Source organism: Triturus cristatus, chromosome 1_2, assembly GCF_964204655.1.
Source record: "Triturus cristatus chromosome 1_2, aTriCri1.1, whole genome shotgun sequence".
Classification (NCBI taxonomy): domain Eukaryota; kingdom Metazoa; phylum Chordata; class Amphibia; order Caudata; family Salamandridae; genus Triturus; species Triturus cristatus.
In genome coordinates this window covers 899,020,368-899,034,829 of record NC_140580.1, presented here as the reverse complement: position 1 = coordinate 899,034,829, position 14,462 = coordinate 899,020,368, and positions in this window count along the sequence as shown.

The window sequence follows — 14,462 nt, the reverse complement described above, 5'->3', positions numbered from 1 at the left end:
GAGTCAGCGCTAGGCTGAATAGGCTGATCTGCATTTGGAGTAGTGGGAGGAGTCACACCTGGGCCTGAATAGGACTGTGCCTGCCTTACACAATGCTGGCTCCGCCCCCTGTGGTGTATCTGGGGCTAAAGCCTACACTAACAAAAGAGGTGTTTGTGCACATGTAAAGAAGTATGAAAGTACCTCCCAGAACTTTGGTTTGGACTAGGCTTAGGCCTGTGCCAGGAAGAAGAACAAAGACACTGTCTAGTATAAGTATTGGGGCTGTTACCCCATGTAAAGAGGGAACTTTGGGACCTGCTTGTTACTGAAGGGCTGCTGGGCGAACAAAGGACTGCCCCTCCGCTGGAGGGCCCTGTGAGCTGGCCTGCCTGGGCCCAGCTCTGCCCTGCGTGATTTTGGGGCTGAGAGCTCCACCTTGATTACTCTGGGCTTGGGCTGACAGCGCTACAGGACACCTAGCCCTGTGTACCTGAGCCCTGGTGTGGGCTCCCTGTGCCCCAAAAGCGTGTATAGCGCTTTGTTGTTGTGCTCTTCAGAGCACTGTGCCCTGCGTGCCGTTTTGTCTGGTGCGGAGCCGGCCAGAGGAAGCAGGGCCAGAGCAGGAAGTCAGGCGGTTGTTGCCTGGTTGGGGAGGATCTCTCATGGTGACGAGAGCCCTGCATGCTCCCAGACACCCAAGGAATAGGGCTTCCACTTTGCCCATGTGAACGCGTGGCAGACACTTGGTGCCACCTTTTCCCAAGCCTGAGAAGAGGGCTCCAGCTCCGTTCGATCCGAGTGCTGGACCAGAAGTCAGGCAGGAGAGCCTGACCGTGGGTGGGGCTGTGCGGTGAGAACAGATCCCGAGGACCAGACGTGGCCATCTGCAGAAGTCAGGCGTTGCCTGGTGGGGGCAGAGACGCTGCGGAATCTGCATTCCGACACCTATCTGTCAAAAACGAAGACGGAGCCTCACAGGCTCGCCAGACCCCGAGGGAGAGGACCAGAGCCTTGCGGGCTCCCTGCGGCTGCATCCTGCCTGTTTGCAGATTGGCCCTACCGAAGGAAAGAAGCCCCGGTGAGTGGGGCATGGAAGGCACACTGTTGGTGCCTTTTGGTTCACACAGCTGCGCTGCCAGATCGCGGGCAGCTGCAATGTGGGGCCACTCCTGTTGGTGGGGGGACTTGGTCGAGTTGCACCACCGCCCCATGTGAGAATTGTGCCCATATTTAATTGCTGCATCAGCAGCCAGGAGAGGCTAGTAGGGGCATTAGACCAGCCCGCACAGTTAGCAGATTGGGGTGGCAATCCTCGACGGAGGTCCCAATCCTGCTCATACTAATGGGCCTCGACAGGAGTGCGCCGAGGTGCTGGGGCTGCCTGTTGATAAGGTGGCCCTGAGGTGATTATTATGTCTTGCATAATATGCTATTCTGTGGAATGTGCTAGGTTGATGGTGTTGTGCATGTATAACCTATTGTTTGGTTTACGCCTAAGAGGGGTCTGATGTACTTATGGTATTCAGAATATGTGTACAGCTGCGAGTTGTCCCTATGGTGCACTGCTGATAATATGTTATGACTAGATGTGGTACGCTATAGTGCACGGCGAATAATGTTGGTTACGCCTAACATTTTGTGCTAAGTGTATTCTTACCAGTAAGTTCTGGTTAGCTTAATGTAATGTTATGATAGTGGCCCGATGAGCCTAATGATTTATGCAATCCCCTGTAAAGTGATACCAAAGTGCCAGATGGCACAGTATAAATATGTGATTACGTTCTGTGTTTTATGAGTAATACAAAGGCTATTATTTATATACCCTTGTGTGGAGTTTCTTTTGTGGTGTGCCTAGTGTGTCGGTTCTGTGTGAGTGTGTTACGCAAACGCTTTACACATTGCCTCCGGGATAAGCCTGACTGCTCTGCCAAGCTACCAAGGGGGTGAGCAGGGGTTATCTTCAGCGTGTAACTCCCTTGCCCTGACTAGAGTGGTGGTTTCTGCCTGGCTTAGGCGCTTGCCCTAGCCAACCAGAAATCCCATTTCTAACAGGGTGTGATTGAGCCAGTGGAGGTTTCTGATTGGGTTTCCCCAGTGGTGATCACTAAGAATGTTCATAGAGTGGGGGGTAAATGCTCCAGAGCCTTCGCAGTCCTGTAATAATAGAGCTGATCTGGTGTGGTTTACTCGTTCGTGACAATGGGAGACCTTTTTCCCCATTCGATGTGCCAGAATGAGTAAGACAAATCACTTGTTTTCTGGAACAAATTCCAATTTATTTCGGAGAGCTTCAAGACAAAGGAAAAACATTTTACAGCCAACACGTGTTTCGCCCCCCTACACTGGCCTGGGGCTTTCTCAGGACTGTACAATTAAGACAAGTGTATAGTGATTGTATAGTGAATACATCATAGAGGTTCCAGAGTTCAAGTAATGAAAAGGTGGAGGGTATGTGAGTAGGTCCAACCCGGTGGGGTGGTGCACGAAGGATTCACAAAGAAAATGAAAGAAGATAGGGAAAGAAAGAGAAGGCGAGGGGAAGTGTCAAAATGGAAAGTTATTCGTAGAGAAGAGAAGAGGCAGAATGAAAATATCAGGGTGGAAAGGAGTGAGAAAACCGAAAGAAGAAAAGAGAAAACCGAAAAAGGCATCAGTGGTTACACATTCGTTATTGTAGTTTAGTGCATGATAAAAAACACAATAGGTGTGGCAAGAACCGGCACGCCAAAAGATAATAAGGCAGTAAGTTATTTACAAATGTTAGGAAAGGAGAAAAAGGCGAAATCGGGAAAAAGAGAAACAAGGGAGGGTGCGCATAATGTAGCATGCACAAATATAAGGCGAGTATATTTACATATACATTTCCAAAAGCCAGGTCCTTCACGGTTATCATAAGCAAACATAGTTAATAAGGTCCTCATGAGGCATTGGTGTCATGTGAGACATCGCAATACATACGGAGTCCGGAGTACAAGGGTCAAGGTTCCAAGGATGGGTGAGCATGCTAAAAGAAGAAATTTAAAGCGACAGGTTAGCATACATGGAGGGTGGTGAATTGTTGCAATTTTAACATGGGCCAGATCTTTAGTCCTATATGGCATTGCTTTAGGTTGTCTGGCCATGGTGCTCTAGAGGAATCTCAGACTCCCGTGTTAGAATAATTATCTATCGCCTGTGTGGGTGCTCTCTGATAAGGTGGTGTAGAAAGGTCTCCTATGACTGGTTAGGGTGGGTCTGAACATATAAGATAACCCATGTGAAACAGGGGAGAGAAATCAATACTGCGTGAATAAATTGTATAACTTCGCCGGTGTGCCCGAAAATACGCTTACCGTTAAGTATCAGATAAAGGGTTAGAAATACAATAAGATCCTTTCCTTGTGTGGCGTTAAAGGCAAATCCTAAAAGGGGGGAAAAAACACGAGAAGAAACAATTGTACATTAATAGGGCATCATGGCGATCGAGAATGGTCTCTCAACACCTTGTGGGCCACGATTCAAGCAAAGCTCGAGCTCGAGAAACAGCACGTATTGCCACTTACTTAAGATGCGAAGAATAAGCATCTGTTCTCTGCAACGATCCGTCTGCGTGGGCAAAATGCCCTGGGATCATTGCGTTTAAGTAGAGATGCGACACGCGGTCCTTCCGGATCCGGGTCGTGGGGTCACATTGTAGGAGGAGCGCCATCTTGAAGTGGTGTCGGCTCTCATAGACCCACATGTACCGTATAATATGTTCCAGAAGGGCTCAGGATTTAGAAATTCCGTAGAGAATTTTTTAAAATTATCAAGAAGTTTGAACATTTTATATATAGATGTAGTCAGGTGGACGGTAATCCTGGACAGCTAGGTTACGTGTCATGGAGGAGGCTATCTGGCAAATTCGGATCTAGTACCGGATAGCACAATAGGTTGGTAAACCTATGCAGGCAGACTGTATTAAGGAAAAGAGGTCACTAGGGAGCAACTAGTAATAGAAAGACCGGATCGGAGGCAAGTACCGCGGAAGGCACCAGAAATGATAATTGGGGTTTGATGAAGAGTAAAGAACCTATGCTGCAAAGGTATAATTATACAGAAGAGGTGTGCTAAGGGCAAGAAAGGTGTCTTACTCGTTCTGGCACATCGACAAGGTGATCACTAAAAAACCTGATAATAAACTCAGATCGCCGAGATCAACGCCCTACTGAAGAAACCCAAGGCGGACCCGAGCGAACTAAAAAAATCCGGCCCATCTCCCTGCTTCCGTTCCCAGCTAAGGTCATCGAGAAGATAGTCAACATCCAGCTCACCCGCTACCTTGAAGACAACAGCATCCTGGACCCCTCCCAGTCAGGATTCCGCAGCAACCCCAGCACCGAGACCGCACTCATCGCTGCCACAGACGACATCAGGATCCTACTGGACAACGGCGAGACGGCGGCCCTCATCCTTCTGGATCTCTCCGCCGCCTTCGACACCGCCTGCCACCGCACACTACGCACACGACTCTACGACGCAGGGATCCGAGACAAGGCCCTGGACTGGACCTCCTCCTTCCTCTCCGGCAGAACCCAGAGACTCCGCCTCCCCCTGTTCCGATCCGAATCCTCCGAGATCATCTGCGGCATCCCGCAGGGATCCTTCCTCAGCCCGACGCTGTTCAACGTCTACATGGCACCTCTCGCACGTATCGCCCGACATCACAACCTCAACATAATCTTCTACGCCGACGACACGCAACTGATCCTCTCCCTCACCAAGGACCCTCTCACCGCCAAATCCAACCTCCACCAGGGAATGAAGGCCGTCGCCGACTGGATGAAGGATAGCCACCTAAAGCTGAACACAGACAAGACGGAGATACTCATCCTCTGGCCCAACCCCTCAGCATGGGACGACTCCTGGTGGCCCGCATCGCTGGGGACAACCCCCACACCTACCAACCACGCACGCAACCTGGAAGTCATCCTCGACTCGAAACTCACCATGACCAAACGAGTCAACGCTGTCTCCTCCACCTGCTTCAACACCCTCCGTATGCTCCGCAAGATCTACAGATGGATCCCGACAGACACAAGAAAAACAGTCACCTAGGCCCTAGTCAGCAGCAGACTCAACTACGGAAACGCCCTCTACGCCGGAGCCCCGACCAAGCTCATCAACAGACTGCAAAGAATCCAGAATGCCTCTGCAAGCCTGATCCTCGAAGTCCCGCGCCGCGACCACATCACCCCCCACCTGAGGAACCTGCACTGGCTCCCCGTCGACAAACTAATCTCCTTCAAGCTCCTGATCCATGCACCCAAGGCACTCCACAAGACCGGCGCAGCCTATCTCAACAGTGGACTCTCCTTCTACGTACCCAACAGGAAACTCCGCTCCGTAGACCTCTCCCTGGCTACCGTCCCACGCATCCGTAGAACCACAGCCGGAGGCAGATCCTTCTCCCACCGCACCGCCAAGACCCGGAACACCCTCCCCCTCAACCTACGACAAACCGAAGACCTTCTAACCTAAAGGAGACGACTCAAGACCTGGCTGTTCGACCAGTAGCAACAGCACCCCCCCCACTCCCCACCCTCAGCGCCTTGAAACCCTTGCGGGTAAGTAGTGCACTTTACAAATTATTTGATTGATTGATTGATTCTGTGTGGACTCAAGTTCGCGTAAACACCTTCCCTTTGCCAAATATTGGGGAATTGGTTCCACATTGAATGAGGCTAAGTTTTTCCCCAAGCTAGACCTCAAGAGTGCATACCATTTGATAAAACTACATAAGGAGTCTGAGCACCTTACAGCCTTCATCACCTCAAATGGAACATTCCAGTCCACTCAATTGCAGTTTGGACTATCGTCGGCGACTAGCATGTTTCAACAGATGGTGATTGGGGAATGGAAATACAGTGTATTTCCAGGATGACATTTTGGTTTTTGGGAAATCTGTGGAAGGACAAAACCAGGTTTTGAAGTCAGTGTTGCATAGGATTGCTGCTTTGGGGTTAATTTTGAGTAAAGTAAAATGTTTATTCTTGACTTAAGAAAAAGAGTACTTGGAATAAACTATATCAGCGATGGGTATTAAGCTAAAGAAAAGCGTGCATGGTGCGATTGAATTTGAGCCTGCTCAGGTTAATAAGGATCAGTTAAGATCCTTTATGGGGTTGATTGAGTATTACTCAAGATTTATGAAGAATGTATTGGTCAAAACAGCATGTTTGAAGTGTTTGTTGAAAAAAAGGCACCAGTTTTGAGTGGGGGGGGGGGGCACAGCAAGATGAGAGTTTTACTAATATAAAGAAAGAGATTTGTAGAGCAAACATGTTGGCCCCATTTGATATAAAATTCAAATCCATCATTATGGTGGATGCTAGTGCCACAGGTTTGGGTGCCGTCTTCTCTCAAAACCATCGGTGGTGTAAAGACGGTGGCGTTTGCGTCTAGGACGCATACGTCAGCTGAACAGAACTATTCTGTTTAGGAGAGGGAGGCTTTGGCTGCAGCATGGGGTGTGGAATAGTTTTGCATGTATGTGTGGGATACCAGATTTGTACCTAGGACGGACCATAAACACTAGGTGAAAATATTTTCCCCTGCTGGGGCTGGAAAGGGGTCAGCCAGATTAGCAAGGCTAGTTACCAAAATCCAGGAGTATCAATATAAAATTGTGCACTCCATGGATGGAGAAATTTGCAGGCAGATTGTTTATCCAGGTTGTGGTTGGATTAGACAGTGGTTGGTGGGCTGCCTGTGAGTGATTCTGAGGTTGACAGCTCTGTTGCATCAGTGGACAATGTTGTCATGGTTGGAGAAGGAGCATTTACAGCGGATGAATGGCCGCAAGAAATGGAGGGTGATGAGGTGCTTGAGGAGGTGGTGTGTTTGCTCAATCAAGGAGATAGAAGGGAAAGTTGTGTTGCTTTGTCTGTTCGGCAGTTCGTTAAGATGGTGGATGAGTTATTCCTTTGTGGTGAAAATGTAGTGATGACGGGAGATAGGTTTGTTTCCCCATCTGGATTGAGAAGGAAGTTATTGGCAATTACGCATGGGGGTCCAAAGATGCGTCTTGTAGCGTCTTTTAAGATTTAAGTATTCACATCGCTGCACGTGAGTTTACTATGCCATGAAGCAGATCAGGTTCACCAGGTTGCGTTTGAGTACCCACTGTCTCATGGGTAAGTGTAACTTTCTTCACTGTGTCACACATGTTGGACCGTCACTTAAAGAACGTGCACCAGCACTTTCATTTGCATACGAGGACTTGGTTTATTTCAGTTTATTTTAGTTTATGTTTTTCAATGTATGTACATAATGGGGCATGATTGACTGGTGCTCTATATGAACACGGTTAGCTGAAATTTCTGCATTATTGATTTCAATCTGTGGAGTTCACTTTCGGGATCACCCGGGCACTAGGACACAGTTTGTTAGACTTATATTTTTGAAGAGGAGGTGCAAATGTCATATTCAAAACATACACGTATTGTACATACATGATTTATGTTGGTACAGCCAGGAGGCTGGCTATTGTTGTGACTATTGCACTTTACTGTTTTGCAGATTTATGAACCCCTGATGAAGGGCTAATCCGGCCCGAAATGCATTGGGATGTGATGGTTTTATTTCTGTTTATGAAAAAGCTCTTTGATTTTTGAAATCTGTGTTTACTACTCAATATTGATACTAATGACAATCACCTATAACAGCTTCATTGGTAATTCCATGAATAAAAAATTGATTCTGAATCGTAATTAAGATTCATGAACTTTACAAACAATCATACTAGTTAGGATTTCAAGCAGTGCAAGACTGGGCGAATCCCAGCGGGGATCGCTTTTGAATTACAAACTTGTAAGGATGCAATTTTTCATGCTTTCACATACTAGTTGGAAAATATCCTGGCGCATCAACTTGTACCTGCTGAACGGAAGAGTGATCACATGGATCCAGTGGACTGACAATTAACGTCATGATGCCTGCTGAACCTTCATGATTTATTTTTACTTTAGGTTAAAAGGACTCTCCCAAGTGGACTTTGATTTGAACTCTGTCCCCCTTTCAGAGACCCTTAAATGGAACTATCTTATTGATCTTGAAACCATCCACTTATTTATCCATTTATTGAACAAACGTTGAGATTTTTATTGAATGAATTAGTATGCACGACAACATTTCTAAAGATGATGCTTACCTGCATTAATTTTGAACCTCTAATACAACTCTTTTATTTTAAAGACTTGTTGCAATCCTTTATTTGACTTCATGTGTTTCTTTGAAACTGTGCATGGGCGTTAGTTACCAATTGGTGGTCCTCATTGGGTAGACCAACAGTAGGGATATCCTAGAGTCCACCACTCACTACCTAGGAGAATGGTCCATTAGAGGACAGACAAATTGTTATTTAGAGGTAAGAGGCTAGGATTACCAGAAGTGTTTGACTGGTAGATTGATGGATTAGGCCCATTGAGACCATTGTCAAGTGCAAGGAAAGACAAGATGGAGACATTTGGTGGCCTGATTGACTTAGATATGGAGAGAGTTGTCCCACAGTGTTGGGAATTCAATGGGAGTGATAAAACATGCATGACCCACGTCCCTTCCATGGTTTCTAGCCATTTAGCCAAAGGTGCTTGGAAAGTAATTACTGTTGATATGTTTGCATCCTTTGGGATGGTAGGGTTCTACTCCAGATTTTTTGTTGCCATAGATTAATACTCAAGGTGGCCAGAAATGTCTTGTGCTAGTGCCTTAATCAAAGTTTTACAGGGATTATTTTGTCATGAAGATTTTCCTGGCTCCTTACTCATTGGCAGTGGGGCACAATTGTGCTCTAAAGAAATTGAACAATTTCTGAAGATTGTGGGGTATGTGTGGTATCCTAGAGGTACCGACTAGAACGTTAGAAGTAGAATGTTGGTTAAGTTCCAGATTAGTGATGAAGTGACCAATGTTCTATGTTGGACAGTTGATGCTGGAGTGTTAGAACTGTGGATGGGGTGCTCCTGAATAAAAAAAAAACTACAACTCATCTGAGGATTTGTGCTTTACTACAGGGTTTTATATACAAATGTTTATTTTATCACACAGAAATAATTGTATGGCTGACCACCTTAACAGGACCATCAAAGAGTGTATCCAGTTAGCTAGAGTCAATAGACTTGATTTACAAGAATGCTTGGTATCATACAGGCTATTTCCATACTCTATCACTGGGAAAATGCCATTTAAATAATTTTGGGGCATGAAGCCACACTCTAATTAGTACCTGGGTGAATGTATTGGAAAACAAGCATTGGAAAAGCCAATATGTCTTGCCTATGCAAAAAGCTACTGGCTTTGCCAATTTGTTTTAGCCATGTTGTACAATCAGAATGGCTGTTGTTCAGCATAGCTAAATGTTAGTGGTATAAAAGGAGAGTGGAGTTGAGTGTCGTAAAATGGAGAGTTGTAAAGTGGGGCAGCATAGAATGTAGGGCGTAGAGTGGAGAAGAGGGTTATAGAGTTGAGTGGGTAGAGTGGAGAAGAGTGCCAGAGTGAATTAGAGTGTCAGAGTGGAGTAGAGTATTCTAGAGTGAAGTGGCAGAGTGCTGTGTAGTGTCGTAGAGAAGAGTGTAGTGTCATAGAGGGTGGAGTTTTGTAGAGTAGAGTGGGGTAGAGCAGAGTAGAGTGTCAGAGTGGAGTAGACTAGTAGAGTGGAATGGAGTTGAGTGGAGTGGTGCAGAATGGAGTAGAGTGTTGTGCAGTGGAGCGGCATAGAGTGAAGTGGCATAGAGTGTCATAGAGTGGAGTGACCGTGTCGTGGAGTGGCGTAAAGTGGAGTAGAGTGTCGTAGAATACAACTGAGAAAAGTGGCTTGGAGTGGCATATAGGGAGTTGCATAGAGCGTCGTAAAGTGGAACAGTGTCGGAGTAGGGTCAGAGTGGCGTGGAGTGTCATATAGGGGAGGAGAATGTCAGAGTTGAGTAGAGTTTAATAGAGTAGATGATCGTGGAGTGGAGTAGAGTGGTCTAGAGTGAAGTGTTGTAAAGTACAGTGGTGCAGAGTAAAGTGGCGTAAATTGCACTGGTTTTGAGTAAAGTGGTTTTAAGTGGCGTTGAGCGGAGTAGTGCAGAGTGGATTGATGCAGAGTAGAGTGGCATAGTGTGCATTAGCATAGACTGCAGTAGAGTGACGTAGAGTTGAGTTACATAGAGTAGAGTGCATTGGCATTGAAAGCAGTTGCATAGAGTAGAATGGTGTAGAAAGCAGTGGCATTGAGTACAATGGTGCAGAGAAGAATAGAGTGACCTAGAGTGCAGTGATGTAGAGTGGCGTAGAGTGCATTGGTGCAGAATAGATTAGAGTGTGTAGAGTGCAGAGGCATAGAGTGGATTGATGAAGGGTAGGGTGGCATCACAGCGCTATATGCACCTGCGGCTCCTTCACGCTCTGGGCGCCCACTTCCAGCTAGGGGTCTCTATTCCGGAATATTCACCGATGGAGGATCGGCTACTGTGGGACACCATGCAGGGGAAACCAACCTCTATGATTTACCATAAACTGATTAACAACCTCCCGGATCCCTTGGTCTCCCTTAGGGCAGCCTGGGCTGGTGATCTGGGGGCTTTGGATGATGAGGATTGGCAGGAGGTGCTCCAGAGCCCAAGAGAAGTGGCTATGCGCGTTAGATTCAGGCTAGTACAGCTCAAGATCCTGCATCATACCTACTACCCTCGCACCCACCTATACTCCTGGGGTCGGGCCCTGTCAGCGATGTGCATCAGGGGGTGCGGGGAGGAGGGTACCTTCATACATATCTTGTGGGAGTGTCCTGAGATCTCCATATTCTGGCGGAAGGTCACAGAAATCATGTCGGAGGTGGTGGGAGCGCCTGTCCCCCTTGATCCCAAGTGGCTTCTCCAAATGATCAGAGGGGAGGCAGATTGGTCCAGGTATGTGAGTACATGGCTGACACGGTCAGCAGGGGGGGGGGCAAAGCGCAACATTGCTAGAAGTTGGGGGACGTCGGCACCCCCATAGATTGAGGAATGGAAACGGGATCTCGATTGGTGCCAGAGGGCGGAGGAAACAGTATATAAGAGTAGGGGGTGTGCTAAGAAATGGGTGAATGTGTGGCTGCCCTGGAGAAGGTTTAGAGGGCTGTGGGGGGCAGACTAGTACTGTTAAGAAAGGCAACATGGGAGCCTGCTTAACCTGAGAATGTATTGATAATGATTCTCTGTACATGGTATTTAATGTACTCATGACATTGTCACTGTATTATGTGGTCTCTCTAGCTTTGTTAATAAAAAGATTTTTTTTTAAAGTAGAGGGGTGTATAGTAGGATGGTGTAGAGAGCAGTGATGTAGAATACAGCGGAACAGAGTACAATAGAGTGACATAGAATGCAGTGGTGTAGACTAGCGTAGAATGTTGCAAAGTAGAGTATCTTGGCGTAGAGTGCACTGGTGTAGAGTGCACTGGTTTTGAGTGAAGCAGTGTAGAGTGGCTTAGAGTTAAGTGGTTTAGAGTAGTGGTGTAGAGCCGTGTTTCCCAAACTGTGGTCCGCGGTCCCCCAGGGGTCCCTGACACATTCCCAGGGAGTTCGCAGGCAGCAGTTTTAAAAGCACTGCAAAGTATCTTGTATGATTAGCAGTTTGCAAAGAACAATAAAAGTGTCAAGATAACACCAGTGATTAATGTACCTGCTGGAGAGAGATGAGAGTTTTGCCCAGTGGCAGCTTTGAGTTATCTAATGTAGCACAGAGGGTTAATATGCCTACTGCAAAGAAAGTGTACCATGCATTTTAAAAAACAGTATTTTATATGCATAGGTCAGTGGGTTAATGCTTTTGTCACAGAGATTCTTTTGTTACTGTGCAGTTGACAATCGTAATATAGCACAGTGAGCTATAAACTGTCATCAAACAGCTGCTTGCAAGGTACAAGTTAGTTACTTATGTTTGTTCCCAGTCTTTCATTATCCTGATGCTGCTAAAAAGGTTTATTTGGGTGTAAATGCATTTTTATTGTTAAAGTCAATGCTAACCACTGTGTTATGTTCTGAAACCTGAGTTTGGGCTTCTCCAGACCAAGCCCTCTTTAAAAATGCCTACCAGTATGAATGACATGTGAATTATAGACCTCGTGGTCCCCTTTGCCTGATGTAACATTTTCTATACACTGATTTACAAGTATGATTCACTGTATTTATGTGTGTGATGTAAAGTGCTCTGACATCCTACAATGGTATGAGAGATGCTATAAAAAATGAAATACACGTGACAGAGTGGCTATGGAGAGATGGGAGCCACTGTTGGAGAGTGATAGTGGGGGAATCATTGACGAACACCAAAAAGATTGTCCTATCCTGGTGCATGGTAAGGTCTTCATTTACTATTCTTTAAAAGCTAATATAATTCAATATAAAGTGCTAAATGTGTTGTAGACTGCACCATTGTTTCCTAAATTGTTTTGGTGGGGGGAGAGCCTCCCAAAGCCCCCTTTGTAGTGGTCAGGCTCACTCACTGCACTTGGTGTGCACCGTATGGGGACTGGTTTGAACTCATTTGCCAGGGCTGCTTTGGGTTTCCAGTCTGGCCCTGGCAGGAGCAAGAGCCTCGTACTGCAAAAAAAAAACAACCATTTATAAGTTAGTCATAGAGATGCAGCACCAACCTTCCCATTAACTTTTTTCGATTTCTTGCAAATTCTTTCAATATAAAATACAACACAAGTGGAGGAGAGTGTCGTTAGCCTCCTTAGCTTAACGACATTCTCCGCCACTTCAAGAAACGCAGGGCTGCACCATATTTACAAGAATATGGTGCAGCCCTGCGTTTCCCCTGCGCTGGCGCTACACTTAACAGTGTAGCACCAACGCAGGCACCCTTGCACCATAGTGCAAGGGTGTCTTCGTGCAGGGGAAGATTGTATATGTACAGGGAGGTACCCCTTCCTGCACATAAACAATCTTGAAATGTCGTTTTGTCACTTCTATGTGTGCTGCTTAATGCAGCACACATGAAAGTTACAAAATGTCATTTTTTTTTTAAAGATTGTTGATGTGCAGGAAGGGTCACCTTCCTGAACATAAACAATCCAAGGCGTTTTGCAAAAACTAGGAGAAATAAAGCATTTCTCCTTGTTTCGTCAAGTTAAGACCAGGTTTTCCCCAGACTTAATTTGGGCGCTGCCTCCCATTTACGCTGCCCTTGTAAAATAGGGGGCAGTGTCAAAATCAATGGGTGTTGCAGGGAAACTCCCACTGCAACACCCACTGCCCACCCCTTTCACGCTAAGCATTGGGTAAAAGGGGGTCTTATTTACTAGGCACCGTTAAGCCACGTTAAATGGCTTAACGGTGCCTTGTAAATAAGGCAAAGCCCCTATCACCACCGGAACGTCGCAAAATGTGATGTTCCCATGGTGATAAGGTCTTCTAAATATGTCCCTAAAATCCTTAGCAATTCGAGTAGTTGTTTTATGTGCACACATGTGTTTATTTTTTCGAATTACTGTTTTAATGTTTGAAATTTAAATCCTACAAATTGCTTGGGGGTCCCCGGCTTCCAGTGGTGACACAGTGGGGGTCCTCAGGAGTCAAAGGTTTGGGAACCACTGGTGTAGAGCACACTGGCGTAGACTGTTGCAGAGTATTGCAGAGTGGAATAGAGCAGTGTAGAGTGCAGTGGTGCATAGGAAACTGTTTCAGAATAGAGTGAAGTGGCAGAGTGGTGTGATGCAAAGTAGAGTTCAGTGGCATAGAGTTGAGTGGTGCAGGCTAGAGTGGAGTTGCCTAGACTGCAGAGGTATGAAGGGCAGTTGCTTTGAGTGCTGTGTTGCACAGTAGATTTTAGACCTGAAGGACTAACAGGGGCGCTGACACTGTTTCCCAGGAACCTCCCATGAGGCTCCTAGGATTTGGCTCTGGCACCCCCCTATGGTGCCGCGTAGAGGTACCCGTCTGCTTCCAGATCGCCCTCTAACTCCGCCACAGCTCTGGAGGCGGCCGCCAGAGCCCCCCACCAAAACAGCTATAGTCTTACCCGCAACCTCTCCTGTCTAGAGCCTCCTGCAAATCTAGATGAAAGAGAACCATCCCTACTGGTTATAGATTACCCCGTCTATATCCCAATAGCCCTTGACGTAAGCTTGGATCCGCTAGTGTCTGATGAAACAAAAGGCCCTGTTGGCCTATGAAGTTGTGCCAAGAACTAATTACCCCACGCAGGAAAGTTCCACTGCGTCACATGACTCTGGGCGGGACGGTTTCAGACACCCTGGCTCACAATGCCCCATCTATTTGCTGATCACACTAGCTGCCGCCCTTCTAGCACCGTGTGTACCTAGACACCTGTGTCTCCCATCTCTGGGACACTTGGTAGGAGACCGCTCCTACCCCCACATGTCTACTTAGGCTATTAGGGCGAGATGGATTATACTTAACATTTGCACCGTCCTTTTACTTGTTAAATCATGGCGCACAGGTATGTCCATAACTAGGCGTATAAGACAATGA